Below are 16,176 nucleotides of genomic sequence, written 5' to 3'. Positions count from 1 at the left end.
GGAGTTAGCCATTCCCTCAGGATGGGCTCATGGCAGTTCAGTTCAGTTCAGCCGCTCAGTCATGTCCGACTCTTTGCGACCCCATGGACTGCAGCACGCCAGGCTTCCCTGTCCGTCACCAACCCCCAGAGCTTGCTCAAACTCATGTCCATCACATCGGTGATGCCGTCCAACCATCTCGTCCTCTGTCGTCCCCTTCTCCTTCTGCCTTCAATCTTTCCCAGCATCAGGGTCTTTTCCAGTGAATCAGTTCTTCACATCAGGTGGCCAAAGGATTAGAGCTTCAGTATCAGTCCTTCCAGTGAGTATTCAGGACTGATTTCCTTTAGGATTGACAGGTTGGATCTCCTTGCAGTGCAGGGGACTCTCAAGAGTCTTTTCCAACACCACAGTTCCAAAGCATCAATTCGGTGCTCAGCTTTCTTTACAGTCCAACTCTCACGTCCATACATGACAACTGGAAAAACCATAGCCTTGACTAGATGGACCTTTGTTGGCAAAGTAATGTCTCTGCTTTTTAATATGCTGTCTAGGTTGGTCATAGCTTTTCTTCCGATGAGCAAGCGTCTTTTGATTTCATGGCTGTGATCACCATCTGCAGTGATTTTGGAGCTCACGAAAATAAAGGCTGTCACTGTCTCTATTGTTTCCCCATCTATTTGCCATGAAGTAATGGGACCGGATGCCATGATCTTAGTTTTGTCACTTTGAATCTATTTCTCTTCACCCAACCTTGTCCTTCTTCTCTCTCTCTTTTTTTGCAGTTATCCAAGCTTAGTTTTCTCTTGAAATTTTGCACTGTCACCACTGCCTTGTATAGGGTCTGGGCCTCACTAGCCAATCGCTCCATAGCCAAGAGAGTCTGGTTTGGTCTTGGCCTGTTAAACTTACTCATAGAAGGAGCAGCATGGACTCATGACTATTTGGGGAAATTCATTGAAATCACCTCTTTCCCAATATGCTCCTGATTCTCTGTACCCTCTCTCATCTCTCTGGACCCAAACTTCTGTTTCGTGTACCAAATTCCATATCTTCCTCTGCTCCCCTGTTTGGGAGTAACTTCCAAGCTAGGAGTAACTTCCACTGCCTCCTAGGGATTTTGTTTCTGATGTTGTAGATGATTTTAAACTTTGTGAACTCATTTGATCACTGTTTCCCAGTGCCAGGTGGAGGCTTATTTGGATGGGGGCAGTAGAGGAGATGGAGGTCCTGTCCTGACCTTGACAGTGTATGTGGCTCACCTAGGATGGCTGCCTCCTGCTGGTGCGCAGGTTCCTTCTCTGCTTACTTACTCATTCATCTCATAGACAGTTTTGGGTATCTACTCTGAGCCACGCATGGTGGACTAGAAATATTAATACCATGCACAAGACAGATCTGCCCCCACAGAGCTGATTGTCTAGAGACAAGTAACAAGGCATCAAAAATACTGTTGAACAGGGCTGTTCTGTGAGAGGCTGGGGAGGAGCACTAAATTCCAACTTAATGGTGGTCAGGGAAGACTTCCTGGAGGAAGCCAATCTCATCTGAGATATGAAGGGTGACTAGGAGTTAACCAGTTAAAGGAGCGCAGAAAAGAGTATTGCCAGATAGCACATGGCATGTGCAAAGACCTGCAGGCATCTGAATGAATGAAGGATGGCAAGAATGTGGAATAGGGTGAAGGAGTCAGGGTTGAGGTATGTGCAGAACGTGGAAGGGTTTGCAGGTGTGCTAGGGAGTTTGGACTTTCTCCTGTGGACAATGGGGAGCCAAGCGATGTTTGTAAACATGAGGTCTGCATTCTGGGGAGAGTCCTGTGCTGCTGTGTGAAGGACAGAGCTAGCCACCAAGACTGTGGTGGTGACAGGTGACTTTAGCTCTTGGAACATGTGCTCTTTAGAGAACTCCACCCACCCACAGCCGCCCCACGTGCTCCCTTTCCCAGCTTGCCCCTTGAAATCTCCAGCCTCTCTTCCCTTCCACGCTTGGCGTGCAGTATGTCCAGGCTTTATCCAATCAGCACTGGCTGGCTGAGTGCCTCGCTCGTTCCGGCTGGGGCCCGATAATGCATGTCCTCCTTTGTTTCATTGTGCAAATATGTGTCTGCGATGTGGTTGGGACTGATAAGTAAAGAAAATTGTGTAGCTTAACAGCAGACATTTCATGACCTCAGGAGTCTCCCAAGATGCATGCTCCCAGCAAATTGTCGGCAAGCCCATTTATCACGGCGCTGACCTGGGACTCTGTGTGCATTTCCCTATGAAAATGGCCCGGCGCCGTCAGTTCCCATCTGCCCCAACGCCACCATAATGAAGCAAGCTTTAACTAACCCTGGTACCCACTGAGCAGTCCCATCACAAATGGCTTTCAGGATGCAGACACCTGCATGTGGAATGCATCATCCTCCTAATGGTGGATTTGTGTGGAAATCCAATACACCCTTGAAGCTTTATTTATTTTCGGCTTAGGTAATTGGATACCATTAATTATTTATATTTTGTGTTGCAAGTGGGCAGGAAAAGGGCAGAAGAGGGGGAGGTTGGGAGAGGGACAGCCTACCAATTGCAATCCTTGCAAGCAGCTAAAATATTCTGAGCTGTGATTACATATGGGATGATTGTGTGCAGCCACTCCAAATAAATTTTGCTAGAAATATTGTATGTGATTTCCCAGAAACTATTTGGTGACTCCTTCAGGCAAACATTATATTTTATCAGTGTTTGTGAAGTCCTTGGTAGTCAGATTCCTGCTACCCCCAAACTCATCACACTACATAGCTGTGACTTTAATAAGAGCAAACTGCAAACTTTTACTGGGCATGTACTAAGTGGCAAGCATGGTGTTCAAATGTTACAAATGTTACAGGCATTTGAAACTCACAACAACCTCATGAACTATCCGTTCAATTATTATCCCTGTTTTACAGATAAAGGAACTGAGGTTAAAAAGATGATCTTGCCCAAGGTCACAGCTAGTGAATGACAAAGCCAGGATTTGAATCTGGGCCTGGCTGACTTAGACTCCGGAGCCCCTTTTTTCAGAGGATATGAATACTTTAAACTGAACACAGGTGCCCCCCACCCCACCCCAGAGCCTGTGAGTCCCACTGGGGTCTTAAGCTGTCTGATAGAATCAAGAAGGAGAAGCGGATAGAGCCCCTGCTTTCATACTTGGCTTTCTTTATGAGTTGTGAAGCTAAAGGTTACTCTGTTAATTAAAAGGGGAGAAAAGGGGGCTGTTGGAGGATCAGTGGCAAAGTGACTCCAATTAAACCTTTAATGAGTATATTAAGCCATGTAAATCACACGCCTTTTTTTCCCCTTTGGGAACGTCAGCTTCCCTTGGCGAGCAAATCATTGGCCTGCCCTGTGTCGGCTGGGGTCTCTGGGAAGCAAGAGAGATGGTGGGTTTATTCTGCAAGTGCAAAAGCTGAATGATGCTAGAGGGTTTAAAAAAGAGAAAGTAAAGAAGGATCCCCTCTTTAATCACTAGTGTTTTACTAAATGTGGCTTCCAGAGTTAACAAATCATGGGGACAAATTTAGGCATTGCTCTTCCTGATCTTTCATTGTGTGTGTGTTAGTTGCTCAGTTGTGTCCAGCTCTTTGCAACCCTATGGACTGTAGCCTGTCAGGCCCCTCCGTCCATGGGATTCTCCAGCCAAGAATACTGGAGTGGGTTACCATTCCTTTCTCCAGGGGAATTTCCTGACCCAGGGATCGAACCCAGTCTCCTACAATGCAGGCAGATTCTTTACCACCTGAGCTAAATGTGACTTCCAGATTTAACAAAGCATGGAGACTAATTTAGGCATTGCTTTTCCTGATCTTTGATTACCAGATCTTGATTTTCTTTGAAACTTCAAATCTCTCCCAGTCACCTGCTGAGCTCTCAGCTTCATTCTTGGGTGGTGGGTGGGATCTTGAAATGCTCCCCGGTCTTCTTATCACTTAGGTAAATAGCCCTGGACTGCCTAGAGGGACCCTGGCAAGGTTGAAAAGGGAAGTGATCCAGTGCTATGGTCTCCCCTTTCAGTGGAATGGTGGAAGCCATGAGCCGTGTGAGTCTAGGACTCATTCACTCAGCAGATCTTTACAGAGCTTCTGGGCTTATGCTCCAAGATTTACCTTTGCTATTTAACTTAGTTTTCTCAAAAACCCTTGGAAGTGGACTTATTATTGCTCTCCCATTCTAAAGATGAAGAAACTGAGACTCAGGGTAGTTACTTACTCAAAGTCAAACAGATACTCTTACAGAGCTAGGATTTGAACCCAAGTCTTGTTGACTCCAAAGTTTGGGATCCTATTCAACCCCAGATGGAGGGAAATGACTGAATGTTCTGGGCTGAGCCAAGGGCTCAGGATTCAGTGGGAAGGGGCCAGACCAGGGACTAGGAGCTTCTCTGGGAGGCTGCCTAGAGCTGCTGGGCGCAAGAGACTGGACCCTGCAGAGAGACTCCAGGGTGTCCACAGACCTCTGTGCACCAGCATCCTCTGGGGGATGTTCCCCCACCTCCCGACCCAACTCTGGTCCAGGGGGTGCAGACAGAAGGGAGACCTTTCTGGCGGCTGGGACCTTCCCAAGAGCCACACAACAGTTGTGGGCAGCCTTGGCTGGATTATAAAGGTGACACATGGTTTGTTTCAGGCAACTCCTGCCCCACATCAGGGCCCTTCTTTTCATCCACTCACATGGAACCTCATTCTAATCCCTGCCTGATTCATATTTTCAACACATACTTCAATAATGTTAAGTGTGCCAGGCACTATTCTAAGCACTTTATACACACTGATTCGCTTAATCTCCATAACAACTATTCTAAGTAGATCTTATTATCCTATTTTACTAATAAGGACATAGGCAGGGAAAGGTTAAGTAACTTGCCCAAGGCCGCACAGAATGTGGCTAAGCTGGGATTTCCTAAGCCAAGAGGGGCTTCCCTCATAGCTCAGTTGGTAAAGAATCTGCCTGCAATGCAGGAGACCTCAGTTCAATTCCTGGGTCAGGAAGATCCCCTGGAGAAGGGATAGGCTAACCACTCCAGTATTCTGGATACCATGGACTAACTCCATGGTCTCAAAGAGTCAGACACGACTGAGTGACTTTCACTTTCAAGCTGGGATTTAAACCCAGAGAACTTGGCTCCAGCATCTATACTCCCGACTACTGCCTTGTGCTGATGTTTCTGATAGCTCCCTAGAGGGATATTTTTATTTCAAAGAGGGAGGGAAGAAAAACACTTTCAAACATAAACAATGAAGGTGTGGGCCTCCCCTGTGGCTCAGCGGTAAAGAATCTGCCTGCAGTGCAGGAGATGTAGGAGATGTAGGTTGGATCCCTGGCTCGGGAAGATCCCCTGGAGGAGGGCATGGCCACCCACTCCAGTATCCTTGCCTGGAGCATCTCATGGACAGACGAGCCTGGTGGGCTACAGTCAATAGGGTTGCACAGAGTCGGACATGATTGAACTGACTGAGCACGGAGATGGTGAAGGTGTAATGGATGGAGAGCCAAGCAGGCTGGCTGATTTGGGGCTGGGGCAGGGCTTCGTGTGCCATTCTTCACATCATGCTTCCGATGGGATGAGGAGACCAGACTTCACTTTGGGTCAGGATTCCTTGACACAAGAAGGGCTCCTTCCTTTCACTAATCATTAAACGGATATTTCCTGATCACCTGATCACCTAGTTTATGCTGGCCGCCTAGTATATGCTGTACTTGGGAAGGTAAAAATTTAAATGAAAAAACCCTTTACTTAGGAATGTTGGGGTGTATAGGGGACCGAGAAGAGTGTGTAGTGAGGGTTTGGGTGGAGAGTCAGGAGAGCGTCTGGATAAGAGAACGGGATTTGGAGCCCTTCTTACCTGGGTTCAAGCTGGCTCCACCACATGCCAGCTGAGCCTCAGTTTCCTTATCTGTAAAGTGGGAATAATATTATATTATGTAGCTCTCAGTTCTCTTTTAAACCTGGCCCATCTCTCAGTAAATGAGAGCTGAGATGCTGCTTCTGCTATGCCAAATAGAGACGAACACTGATGGAACATTATGGTTTTCCAAAGACCCTAACGGAGTAGGAGGCCAGATTTCTAGATAAGAATTAGTATTCTTAGGAGACATGGCCAAGGGTGAGCTGAGATGCCTTGGCACCAGCAAACTCCATTTAATAATTGTCCTGCTGTGCTGCTGCTGCTAAGTCGCTTCAGTCATGTCCAACTCTGCACGACCCCATAGACGGCAGCCCACCAGGCTCCCCTGTCCCTGGGATTCTCCAGGCAAGAACACTGGAGTGGGTTGCCGTTTCCTTCTCCAATGCATGAAAGTGAAAAGTGAAAGTGAAGTCACTCAGTCATGTCCGACTCTTCGCGACCCCATGGACTGCAGCCTTCCAAGCGCCTCCATCCATGGGATTTTCCAGGCAAGAGTACTGGAGTGGGGTGCCATTGCCTTCTCCAATAATTGTCCTAGGCAGCCAGAAATGTCCTGTTGGCCAGTCATAAATTCCCCCTACGTTGCTGAGGCGACCACCCATCCAAAGAGGGCCTGGCTGTCTTCCTTGTCATCCAGTTTTCAGAGTGCTAACTGTTACTGAGAGTTGTTGGTCTTTTGCATCAAACTGTTCTTTAGAAATACAGGTCCTCTGTCATTTGACCAGATGCCCTTTATTACCTAACTGACCTTTATTCATTCCCCCAGACCCGGAGGTGATGTCTCCCTGATGCAGGAGCCTTCCCTACCTGACTTGAGTGAGTTGTGCACAGCACACTGTCCCTACAGCTCTGCTGGAGTGCTGTAATCATCAGCATACACATGTAACCCTAAGAAGACTATGGGAACATGTCATCCAGCTTGGGCGCATTAGTGTATCCAAGGACTAAGAATCAAAATGAAAAATTTAAAGTAATGATATTCAAATGAAAAATGAACTAAAGTCCATGTTATGGAGACACCAAAGATGCTCATCCTAACCTACTACGCTCCCTGGCAAAACTCCTTTTTCCCTCTTCTCCAATTTCCTTACACCCTACAGTTCCTCTCAATCTGTCTCTCTTCCCCTAAGCCCAGATCTCACTACACATAATGTGAAAGGGTCTTCTCTCTGTTTCTTCCCTCCATATCTTCTCTATTCCTTTCATTTGGCTATAGACTTAGTCCCTCTCCTAACAAGTGTGAAACTTTTCTCCTCAAGAGAGGGAAGTGAAAACCAAAAGGCAATACAGAATTCTCCTTAGGAGGTGGAGGCAAATATAAACCCTCAAACACTTAAAAGTCAACACATTTTTACCCATCACTCATAGTCTTCCCTCTTGATTGTGAGACCTTCTAGATTGAATATGGACTGAGAGATTTATGCCTACAGCCACTGTTTCCAGAGGTAAGGGGGGAGGAAGAAGGTCAGGCAGGCAAAAATATTTGTTTGCTTTTGAGCCTCTATTCTCAAGGCTTTCCTTGAGTTCCAGGATCAATTTTTTTGGTGGTGAAGGGACACAAGGACGTGTGCCAAGAACAACTTGGCATGAGGTTCTCCTTCGGTCAGTCTGAAACACAGGGAAGCCTGTGTTGGCGGTGCCAGAGGGGGCATCTCTGCACCTACCAATTGCTGTCCTGTCTCCATTCTCCATCTTTGTCTGCCTAAGCAGCGTAGTAGGGCTCAACCTCGATGTTGGCTGAATCACCTGGAGGGCTTGCTTGGGCCCTTGACAGAAATGATTCATTGAGGCTGAGTGAGCTTTATGGACTATGCCAAAGCCTTTGACTGTGTGGATCACAGCAAACTGTGGAAAATTCTTAAAGAGATGGAAATACCAGATCATCTGACTTGCCTCATGAGAAATCTGTATGCAGGTCAAGAAGCAACAGTTAGAACTGGACATGGAACAACAGACTGCTTCCAAATTGAGAAAGGAGTACGTCAAGGCTGTATATTGTCACCCTGCTTATTTAACTTGTATGCAGAGTACATCATGAGAAATGCTGGGCTGGATGAAGCACAAGCTGGAATCAAGATTGCCAGGAGAAATATCAATAACCTCAGATATGCAGATGACACCACGATTATGGCAGAAAGAGAACAGAAGAGCCTCTTGATGAAAGTGAAAGAGGAGAGTGAAAAAATTGCCTTAAAGCTCAACATTCAGAAAACTAAGATCATGGCATCTAGTCCCATCACTTCATGGCAAATAGATGGGGAAACAGTGGAAACACTGACAGACTTTACTTTTTTGGGTTCCAAAATCACTGCAAATGGTGATGGCAGCCATGAAATTAAAAGATGCTTGCTCCTTGGAAGAAAAGTCATGACCAACCTAGACAGCATATTAGAAAACAGAGACTTTATTTTGCCAACAAAGATCCATTTAGTCAAAGCTATGGTTTTTTCAGTAGTCATGTATGGATGTGAGAGTTGGACTATAAAGAAAGCTTAGTGCCAAAGAATTGATGCTTTTGAACTGTGATGTTAGAGAAGACTCCTGAGAGTCCCTTGCACAGCAAGGAGATCCAACTAGTCAATCCTAAAGGAACAGCCCTGAATATTCGTTGGAAGGACTGATGCTGAAGCTGAAACTCCAATACTTTGGCCACCTGAAGAACTGACTCATTGGAAAAGACCCTGATGCTGGGAAAGATTGAAGGCAGGAGGAGAAGTGGACAACAGAGGATGAGATGGTTGGATGGCATCACTGACTCAATGGATATGAGTTTGAGTAAACTCTGGGAGTTGGTGATGGACAGGGAAGCCTAGTGTGCTGCAGTCCATGGGGTCACAGAGTCAGACACAACTGAGTGACTGAACTGAACTGAGGCCTGAGAATCTGAACTTTAGTAAGTTCCCAGGTGGTGCTGCTGCTGCTGTTGCTCTGGGATCTGTACTTTGAAAACCACTGCATTAGTAGAAAAAGGACTCTCTTCTGGACCAGACTGTCATCTAACTTGAACCTGTGAAGGAATTGAAAGCCACTGGGTTATGGGACATCTAAAGGACTTTCTGCTACTCAGAATGCATTTTCTACCCACATGCCATCAATACCATTTCCTTCCCTTTCCCATAAGTATTTAGGGTTTTTCTCCTTCATTATAAGACCCCAGAGACATGGAGGACTGGGAGCTGTTTTGTGTGTGTGGCTAGGGTGTTTTTCGTCTGTCTCTTATAAATCTCTTTTGGCTTTCCCCTTTCTCATTGTGTCCTATTTATTATTTATTAAGAGGCTCTTAGCTCAATCCCAAGGTACCCAGAGAGTGTACTTAGGGATAAAGAATGGGGAGAGGGTACATTCCTTTCTATTTGGATGAGAAGACGACCAGAGATGGGAATTCACTTAGAGCATGTGTGCATGCTTAGTCCTCAGTCGTGTCTGACTGTTTGCGACCCTGTGGACTGTAGCCCACCAGGCTCCTCTGTCCATGGCAGGAATTCTGGATTCTCCAGGCAAGAATACTGGAGTGGGTTGCCATTTTCTTCTCCAGGGGATCCTCCCGACCCAGGCATCAAACCTGGGTCTCTTGCATTGCAGGCAGATTCTTTACCGTCTGAGCCACCAGGGAAGCTATAATAAATTCTATTAGGTTGGTACAAAAGTAATTGCACTTTTGGACTGTGAATTTTAAATCATTATAGCTAGGCTCAAACACATCTTTATTAATCAAAATAGGAGCTGTTACAACCAACAACTTTTGACTATGGCAGCCAGGTATGCTTATTTCATTTTTTGGTTCAACATCTACGAGACAGGATGGACAGATATTATACCATGAACGTAAAGATGAAGACCCCGAGGCTCAGAGATGTGAAGTCACCTGCCCAAGGACAAACAGACTAGAGTTTGGAAAGAAACCCAGGTGTCTCTTTTAAAACCTTCTCTGACCTTCTAACAGGAAGTTCAGTCCTTGCGATGAATCAGTCAGTCTACCTCTCCATCCACCAATGTTTATCAAGAGTCTCCTGTCTGGGAGGCTGCCTGTTAGGAACTGAGGTTCCTCAATAATGAAAGTCTAAATATGCCTGCTCTAAGGGAGTCTACTGCCAGGGTCCTGCCCTGGTGGATCCAGGGTAATTCAAAGGGGAGACGGCGTGGCATCTTAGAAAGAATTATTTAATTAGAAATATAAGAGAGATTAGGAAAAAATAGTATAGTAGGAAAATTCAGTGGCGAAAAGAGGCTGAATAACTTGGTTTACATGGAGAACTAATAAAACCTCAGGACAAGAGATTTGCACCATCTACGTTAGGCCACCGGCGCCCATTTGAATAGCAGAGGGTGCCCCACCTCAGGCTCCCTCTCTCATGGATCTTAGAAGCCGGGGCAAGTAAATAGATATGGTGAGCCTCCACACCCCAGATGGGAATTCAGCCAGAAAACAGAATAAGAAAAGCAGACATGGGGGAAACCAGTCTTTCCAATGACTAGCCCATCCTCTATTGTCTGGAAAGGCCTTATATACTTTTGATTTTACATAGAGATCAATGGATAATACAAAATTATGCAGTGTCAGCAGCCCTGACTCTTATCGAGACCAGGCTTTCTCTCTGCATACTTAGTTGTATACACAAGTCTTGGGTGATTTACATTATCTTCTGGCCAGAAGGCCAATTAACATTTTACGGCCCTTTTCTGATAAGGGTTTGTCAACCAGAAGACTTATTTGCCCTAATAGTGTTGTTCTTCCCAAAGTCTGGTGCCACTCTCAGAAAGCACTAAATAAAGTTACATTCTTACATAGCAAGGACACAAAAACTTATAACAATGAAAGAAGTACAGTGATTTATAACAAAGAGAAAAGTAATTAACTCAAAAGTCTAGTGTTGCTAACATCAAAACTACTATATTCCTTTATCTATATCCCAATTACATTGATTAATATCCTTCAGGTGCCTAAAAGATAAAGAATATGGAGGCCTGGCAGCAGTCATTGACTCAACAGTGAAACCCGTCACCAATACAATTTTTAGCTTTTTAGAAAAGGCTCTGTATCTCTAAGATGCTCTAAGCTTCGTGCCTCTCGCGGTTGGGGGCTGTAAACAATTCACAAGCTGCAAAAGTCTGGGCAGACCGGTTAGGTAAGTTAGAAAGCCATCAAAGGGGTTTAAACCGAGACCTTTTTATATGCAGGAGACTGTTAACTGAAGCCCTGAGTTAACTATTTCCAGAGAATATCAGAAGAGTGGAAAGCACAGTACAATAAAGCAGGCAGACTCTGGTTTTGGGGGGTAGATGTTCAGGAAAACCCAGGGGAACCCCTGAAGCCAGATCACACCTTTGCATTTTGTTGGGCTTCCTTCCTCATGACCTTTGCCACGGGCGGGATTCCTCACGCTGGCTCCCGTCAGTCTACAGTCTAGGAGGAAGGCTGGACAGGGAGAAAAGAATCAGTGGGTTGAAAGTGAAAGTCACTCAGTTGTATCCAACTCTTTGGGGCCCCATGGACTGTACAGTCCATGGAATTCTCCAGACCAGAATAAGGAGTGGACAGCCTTTCCCTTCTCCAGGCGATCTTCCCAACCCAGGGATCAAACCCAGTTCTCCCACATTCCAGGCAGATTCTTTACCAGCTGAGCCACCAGGGAAGCCCAACAATGGGTTGAGCATCCCCCAAAGGAAATGTACCAGTGCTGGGGCCTTAACAGCAGAGGCCTTACCCTCCCTGTGGGCTCAGACCAGTGTTCACTGAAGACTGAAGCTGGAACTCTTATTCTAGGATGAAATGGGGTGACTTAGGAGATAAAGCACAGGGAAAAGGCATATTCCAAGATGAAACCAGCATGTGTAAAGGTCTGCTTTTAGGGATGAGTTAGAGTATATTTAGGGAAAGACTCGTGCATTTGGAACAAAATAAGTCCAGAGAAGGGACTGAGATGAGGCTGAAAAGGGAGGTAGCAAGCAGCCAGATCCTGGAGAAGGAGCATTTCTCTAAGCACCATTGAAAGCCTTTGGAGGGCAAGGTGATCATTTGCATCTGTTATGTGGCTGGAGGGTCTGAGTAGAGGGAGGGAGACCAGTTAGGAGGGCTGGTGTGGAGTCCAGGTTGGAGGATGATAATGGGCTGGCCTAGGTGGTGGCAATAAGGAGTGAGAGCAGGGGATGGATTCCAGAGCGAGAGGGATTGTACAACTTGGTACTTAATGGTGGTTGGGAGGTAAGGGAGGGGGAGGAGGTAAGGGTAACACTCAGCCACTGAGTGCACATAATAGGAGCTCAGAGAGTATTTATGGACCTGAAGACATCCACGGGCAGGCACATGCCTGGAATGCTGGGAGCTGAGCCCTGGAGGTCTGGGGATCAGTATTACTGGGGGTGGGGAGCAGTGGCACTGCTTTGGGGTTTTAAGTGTCTTACACGTCTTTCGCGGCTCCTGCCTGCAAGCCGCCCACCTCCTCTGAACTATATTCTGCTCATCTTTGTTGTTGAAATGCTGACAATTATTTGCTTTTTATAAAACATGCAGGTTTCCTGCTATCTTTAGAGAAAAACTGCAGATGAGCCTCATTAAAAACACAGTAGCATTCCATCATTAGCCAATTAGAATACTTGGGAGATGAGTCTGATATGGAAGGATCTCACGAATCAGATTCTCTGGGGAACTTTGGCAGAACTTGTTGCCCAGCTGTTTGCATCCATCAGCATGACTGAGAAAGGAAGCTGGTGTGGCAATCACTTGCTTTTTCTCTGTGCACTTTGGTTGATATGCTGAAGGGAAGATGGTAGGCAAAGCTCCAAGACCTGGTCTCATTCTTAGTCCAATGAGGAGAAATAAGGAAGGATAGAAATAAATACTCCAAAGTCTTTCCCAGAATTCTCAGGGATGAACAGTTTATTTGTCAAATGCATCTCACCAATACTGTGTACTGGGCTTAGCAATAGATGATCTGGAAATGACAGAGTTGAGATGCCTTTGCCTTCTAGTAACTCAGAGTATTAGAGAGGTGTGTATAGAATAAGACACTTGCCTAGATGGAGAGTTTCTTCAGAGCAGGGATTGTTCCCGATTTGTTTCTGTAACCCCAGAAGCTGGCATGGGGACTGACACAGTAGGTGTTTAATAAATGCTCAGTGAATAAAAGGATGGGAGGATGGTTGAATGGATGGATAGATAAATGGCTTATTGGTTGGATGCATGAATGAATGGATGGTTGGCTGCTCTTTAGGTGTAGGAAGTCCTGAATAATAAAATGTGTCTGCTGAGCACATTTTTGTCATTTCAATGGCCAAGCTGTAACCTCTGTTCACTTCTAGTCTTGCTGAGTCTCTGTCATCTCCAACAGCTGAGTATTCACAAAGATTCTGCTTCATTTGGCATTTGAGTCACCAGCTGAGCTTGGCTCAGTTTCCTTTTAAGACTGAGCAAGTCTATTCCACTTGTTTAAATTCTTAGTGAGTAAACCAGTCATATAATCAGAAATGAATTTTCTGCCATATTTAAACTGTAAGAAACATCAGATATCATGCAGTTCAATACCTTCTTCTTAAAAATGGGGAGCAAATTATAAGTCAGTATGAATGAAATGAAGTCGCTCAGTCGTGTCCGACTCTTTGCGACCCCATGGACTGTAGCCTACCAGGCTCCTCTGTTCATGGGATTTTCCAGGCAATAGTACTGGAGTGGTTTGCCATTTCCTTCTCCAGCAGATCTTCCTGACCCAGGGATCAAACCCGGGTCTCCCGCATTGTAGACAGATGCTTTACCATCTGAGCCACCAGGGAAGTTCAGTATAAAGTCAGTATAAATCAGTATAAATGGGGAGTCAGTAAAAGTTCAGTGAAAGGATGTTGGACTGGGATCGAAATTTTGTCCCTGGTCCTTGCTTGGCAATTTGTGTAAGCTCTGGAGACTAATTTCTTCCTGGCTGCCTTTATCAGTTCATCCTGAGAGTCAGATGAATGAACAAGGGCTTTAGAGGGAACTTGGTAAAGTCCAGTATCAATTCTTTCCTAATGGCCTCAAGTTAGCTGCTGGAGAGTTAGCAGCATTAGAGTGAGGTCTTCTGAGTCAGGGCCTAAGCAATGTCTGCTATACCACATTGCTTTTTAGAAACAACACACGCCCATGGGCTTGCTGTGCTGTTTGGACAAAACCAAAGTATGGTTTTGGGATAAAACCATCAGAATGGCTGAAACTAAAAGGATTTTTAACAGTATCAATGGTTGACAAGGATGGGGAGCAAGTAAAACTCTCACACATTGCTGGTGAGTGTAGATATTGGTGTAACTGCTCCGGAAAACTGTCAGTATCCACTCATCTTGAACATGTACATTTACTGTGACTGAACTCTTTCCTCCCTAGGTATGTACCCAAGAGAAATGAAGACAAAAGTTATGTGCTGGAATGTTCATAGCAGCGTTATTCATAACAGCCCCAAACCGAGCCCTACCCAAATACCCATTAGGAGTAGATGAATAAATTTTAGTATATTTATACAACAGACTGTTATATACCAATAAGAGTGAACAAACTGAAGCTATATATAATAATATGGATGAATCTTGCACAGATAATGTTGAACCAAAGAAGCCAGACCTAAGATGACATAGGTATATTTTTATTTATATAAAGTTCACAATAGGTAAAACCAACCTCTGATATTAGGAACTAGGGTAGTGTCCACCCTTGGGACAAGATACCAACTAGAAGGGAGCATTAGAAGGCTTCTAGGATGAAGCTGACGTTATATTTCTTTGTCTGGGTACTGAGTGCATAGGTGTATTCAGTTACTGACAATTTATTGAGCTCTGCATTTGTGATTTGTGTATTTTTCTGTATTATGTTGTGCTTCAGTGAAAAGCTAACAAGCAAAACAAAACAAACTTAAGGATGAGCTCCACTGTAGGTGGCAGGATGCTTGCCCCTCCTCCCCCGACCATGAAGAGACCCCTGAGGATGCTGTTGCCCTAAAGGCCTTGGCCAGCTGCTCTCCCTAGCCTCACACCATGGGAAGCAGGGCTTGGGTTTGATGTGTGGCTGCTGGTGGAAGGGTTCACCACCCAGTGGGACTCTGCCCTTTCCTGCTCTCCACCTCTTCGGGCTCACCAGTCTCCTGCCCCAGGCAGTCCAGCTGGAAACCATGCTTGGGTTCCCAGAGATCAACTTCCACCTCCTTTGCCTGACTGCTGTGGTCCAGTTTCACATCACACAGCTGCCTCTTCCCAGTCCAGCATCCGCCATGGAGGACTAGACCACACAGCTGCAAATGACACAGGTCCAGGATACACACACAACTCCACGTGTGGGGAATGGGGCAAAGACTCACAGAGCGAGGGCGAAGAGAAGCTTGGAAGTCCTTGAGCATGCCCAAACAAAGACTCTCTTGCCTCTGATGGGATGCTCCCAGGTGTCACCTAGATGGACAGTTTATAACTTAATTCTCAGTGTATTTTGTTGTGTATCAGGAAATAATATAATCAAAGCATTGGTCTCTTGATTTCATGGATATTATTGCTTAGCATGATGTTGAGTTAAAAAAAAGTCACTGATTTAAAGACAAACATTAAGTATTAGCACAGGTGATATACAGATATGGCAAAAATCATAGAAGTGGAAGTTTGGGAAACACTAATCTGACTCTCTTGGGTCACAGTGAGCAAACGAAGACCTGAGACCAGGGGTGGGGAGGGGAGGAATAACTAGTGATCTTCACTCCTAACACGGATACAGCGCTTGAGAGCCCAGGAACAACCTAGTGATCTTCACTCCTAACACGGATACAGCGCTTGAGAGCCCATCAGTGCCTTAAGAGACGGGTTTTCTTAAGAGGTACATTTGCCCAAGCATGGGAGGTTAAGATAATGACCATCATCCATTACCAAGAGTAAAGGAGCAGGGTCCCTGATGGGGCAACAGTGAGAACATAGGCTTCAAAGTCACATCCCGACAGGAATCACACCCTAACTCCCCAATTTTTCTTGCTGTGTGACACTGTACTGGTCGTTTAACCTCTCTGAGATGCAGTTTCCTTAGCTGTCATGAAAAACTTTAAATCTGTATTACAGGGTTGTTACAAGGTTTAAAAGAGATGATCCAGCCCCAAACTCAAGTTGGTTGGTTGCTGGTCCCTAGAGAGAGGAGAGGACTCACATAAAGGGACACACGCAGACCTGGAACCTGGGACTCTTTGCTCTCAGTCCTGTTCTCTTTCCTCTGAGAAGCCATCCCTCATCCTCTTCTGCAAACCCTTGCTCTGGTGGCCCAGGGCCAGCTGGAAGAAGAG

General features: G+C 45.6%; 1 protein-coding gene across 1 annotated transcript in view; it reads left to right on the top strand.

The window, feature by feature from the left end:
• NAV2 (neuron navigator 2) overlaps positions 1-16,176 on the top strand; it is a 799,971-nt gene that overhangs the window by 68,003 nt on the left and 715,792 nt on the right. The window lies entirely within an intron of this gene.

This window comes from Ovis aries, chromosome 21 (assembly GCF_016772045.2).
Source record: "Ovis aries strain OAR_USU_Benz2616 breed Rambouillet chromosome 21, ARS-UI_Ramb_v3.0, whole genome shotgun sequence".
Classification (NCBI taxonomy): domain Eukaryota; kingdom Metazoa; phylum Chordata; class Mammalia; order Artiodactyla; family Bovidae; genus Ovis; species Ovis aries.
The sequence above is the reverse complement of the archived record's forward strand: the minus strand, read 5'-3'. Positions and strand labels throughout refer to the sequence as shown.